This window comes from Zophobas morio, unplaced genomic scaffold, assembly GCF_036711695.1.
Source record: "Zophobas morio isolate AGI-343-1 ecotype UQ-CSIRO unplaced genomic scaffold, CSIRO_AGI_Zmor_V1 ptg000004l, whole genome shotgun sequence".
NCBI classification, from domain to species: Eukaryota; Metazoa; Arthropoda; class Insecta; order Coleoptera; family Tenebrionidae; genus Zophobas; species Zophobas morio.
Genome location: NW_026972109.1, coordinates 3,952,111 through 3,955,865, shown reverse-complemented (window position 1 = coordinate 3,955,865; position 3,755 = coordinate 3,952,111).

The window sequence follows — 3,755 nt, the reverse complement described above, 5'->3', positions numbered from 1 at the left end:
GCATGTTTTAAGTTTGTTGTTGTCGAAATAAGTCTACACATGGTAAGAAAAAAATGAAAAATGTAGGTAACCCCGCCCACCCGCCCTATCACTACTGTGATCATTTTTTTATTCGTCGTGAGCCAATGGGGACGGAGCTTAACTGCAAAAAACTTATTTCTGTACGAAAAATTAAAAACATGTTTTTTAGTATCGTGTTGGTCAAAGAATACTAAGTATTTTAAGAAAAAAATAAAGCCAAAGATTAGGCCCCATGTTTCATGGTTTTTGTTCTGAAAAGCCGACTTCGGTTTCTTGATTTTCTATGACGTTTCGATTTTTCGATCTAATTCGGTTTTTCGATTTTTTTTTATTTTAAATTTGTCAATTTTTTTAATTTCTAATTTTTCGATTTATCGCTTTTTGGAATTTGGGTTGCTTCTATTTTTTAATATTTCGATATTTCTTTAAATTTCGATTTTTCAATTCTTGGATTTTACGATTTTTTGACGATTTTGTCGATTTTCAGTTTATCGTTTTCCGTTTTTTGGTTCTTTAAATTTTAAAATTTTCCATTTTTAATTTTTCGTTTTCTGACTTTTCGATTTTGTGCGGTTTCGATGTCTCGATTTTTGTCAATTTTTCGAGTTTTAATCTTTAGATATTTCCAATTCTCGATTTTTCAATTTTCCGATTACCCAATTTTTCGGTTTCTCGATTTTTCGCCTTCTCGCTTTTTCAATTTTTTCACTTTTTACATAAATCATAGATTTTCAAATGTCTCGATTTCCCGATTGTTTTATTTTTCAGTTTTTCAATTTTTCTATTTTTGATGATTTCTATTTCTCGATTTTTCAACTTTTTAAGTTTTTGATTCTTCAGTTTTTCAATTTTTCGTTTTTCAGTTCTTTGAACTTTAGAATTTTCCGTTTTTAATTTTTCATTTTTTGACTTCTCTGCCTTGCGTGGTTTCGATTTCTCGATTTTTCGTTAATATTTCGATTTTCAATCTTTGGATGTTTCCATTTCTCTATTTTTCCATTTTCGATTTCGATTATCTTTCAACTTGTAATTCTTCAGTTTTTCCACTTTTCAATTTTGAATTTCAAATTTTCCGATTTTTCGTTTTCTGAATTTTAAGCTTCTTCTATTTTTAATATTTTGATTTTTCGATTTCCCGATTTTTCAATTTTTCGATTTCCCAATTTCTCGGTTTTTCGACTTTAAATTCTACATTTTTCAAGCTTTCGTTTTTTATAATGATTCGATTTCTCAATTTTTTCCTTTCTCGATTTTTTGACACTTCGATATTTCTATTTTTTGAGTTCTTGGTCTTCCAATTTTCGATTTTGGAATGGTTCAATTTTTATTTTATTTTTTAATTTCTCGGTTTCTTATTTTTTTGACATTTCGATTTTTTTAATTATAAAGTTTTCAACTCTTTTAATTTCTAATTTTCGGTTTTTCGACTTTTCGCCTTCTCGCTTTTTCAATTCTTCCACTTTTTACATTTTAGTTTTTTGTCTCGATTTCCCAATTTTTTTGATTTTTCAGTTTTTCAATTAATAACTACGACAAATTAAAAACATGTTTTTGAGTATCAGTTGTTCAAAGAATACTATGTATATTACGAAAAAAACAAAGCCAAAGATTGGGCCCCACCCGCCCCGATTTCAATTCTCAATTGTGATGAATTTTTCATTCGTTGTCAGATCAAGGGCGGAGTTTAATTGCAAAATCCATATTTGTATACAAAAATGTATCATTTTAAACACGTTTAAGTTTCTTATTCTGAAAAGACGATTACGTATGATTAGAAAAAAGAAAAATATAAGCCCCGCCTACCCACCCTATCTCAATTGTAATGATTTTTTTAATCATCGAGAGCCAAATGAACGGAATTTATTAATTACAAAATCCTTATTATTTCTCTACATGAAATTATTATGTAACACATGTTTTTAAGTAGCGTGTTATTTCAAAGAATACTATGTACATATAGTAAGAAAAAATTAAAACCAAAAATTAAGCTCCACCCATACCTGCCCTGATCTAAACAGTAATGAACTTTTCATTCGTTCAGCCTAACTGCAAAATCCATACTACCTTGCAAAAGTTGATCATTTTAAACAGTGGCGGCTCGTCAGGGGAGGCAGGGGAGGCAGTGCCTCCCCTGGAAAAATTGACTATTAGTTTTTGTTTTAATATCTGTTAATTTCAAATATATTTTAAAGATATAGCAAACAACTTTTATAGAACACTGTGATTTATTAAAACGCATCTTGGTAACAAATTTGAAGTACGCGCTTTCGACAGGAATAAGCGCTGATCATCATCGTGTAGGCCAGCTTCAGACAGAGGCATGCCTCAGATAGACGGATATCTTCAGTACGATTAGTCAGTGGTGCTAATATGTTTTTGAGAAAGACAATAGTCATCAGTGCTTTATCAAAGCGCCAGCGGAGGCACCAACGCCTACCGTCCTTAAGCCAATCAGATCGAATTTTTTAATCTCACGGTGAAACTGCACAATGCTGAACAGGGATGCTGAATGCATTTAGTGTGCATTTAGTTGTGCATGAATTAGACGCGAGGAAAGGTGTCCACTGCCAAGGTTATGTATTAAAACTTTTAAGTTAACTTAAAAACAGTAGGACAATGAAAATGTCAGTTTTGCAATGCTGATAGGAACATAAGAATCTCTAATCTCCAGAATTTATTATAAAGTTTAAATATTTAAGCACGGTTTTCTTACGACGAACAATTGTATGTCAAAGATTTAGAACCTCTCATCCATATTTGAGCAGAACTTTATTAACTAATTGATTAATATATTTAAATCAGCCCTAGATCACATGAATTAATCTTAATGCTAATAAAGCAAATTCTGTAGTCTTTACACCTTCTCGTTGATTTGTGTAAAGCAATTAAATGTTTTTTATTCGAGAAGTGTACCCATATCGAGATATGTTTCTGACTCAGAGTTATTTGTATTGTTTTCATAAAAATGAATAAACAATCTGTCTTTTAACAAAAGTAATTGCGAACATGTTAATTAATACCTGCTCATTTTGAAACGAAAATGTTGCCTCACCTAGCGAAAAGACCACGAGCCGCTACTGATTTTAAATATGTTTAAGTTTCTAAGAATAAAAAAATCATCACAACTGGGATGGGGTGGGTGGGCGGGGTTTACATTTTGCCTTGTTTTCTTAATATACATAATATTCTTTGAACAACACGATTCTCAAAGACATGGTTTTAATTTCTTGTAAAGAAATAAGTATTTTGCAGTTGAGTTCCGCCCCCTTGATTCACGGCAAATAAAAAAAATAATCACAATTGAGACTGGGTGGGTGGGCGGGGTTTACTTTTTGCGTACTTTTTCTTAATATATACAGTATTCTTTGAGCAACACGATACTCAAACGTAAGTTTTTAATTTTCTGTAAAGAAATAAGTATTTTGCAGTTAACCTCTGCCCCTTTGATTCACGGTAAATAAAAAAAAACATTACAATCGAAATAGGGCGGGTGGGTGGGTTTATATTTTGCCTTGTGTTTTAATATATGTACATTTATTTTCACAACATGAAACTTAAAATATGTTTAAAATGGAAAATTTGTATTAGGAAATACCGATTTTGCAATTAGGGTCCGCCCTATAATGGCAAAATCCATATTTCCTTGCACAAATGTACCATTTTAACTATGTTCTAAGTTTCTTGTTGTGAAAAGATGACTACGTATGTTAAGAAAAAAATACCAAAATATAAGC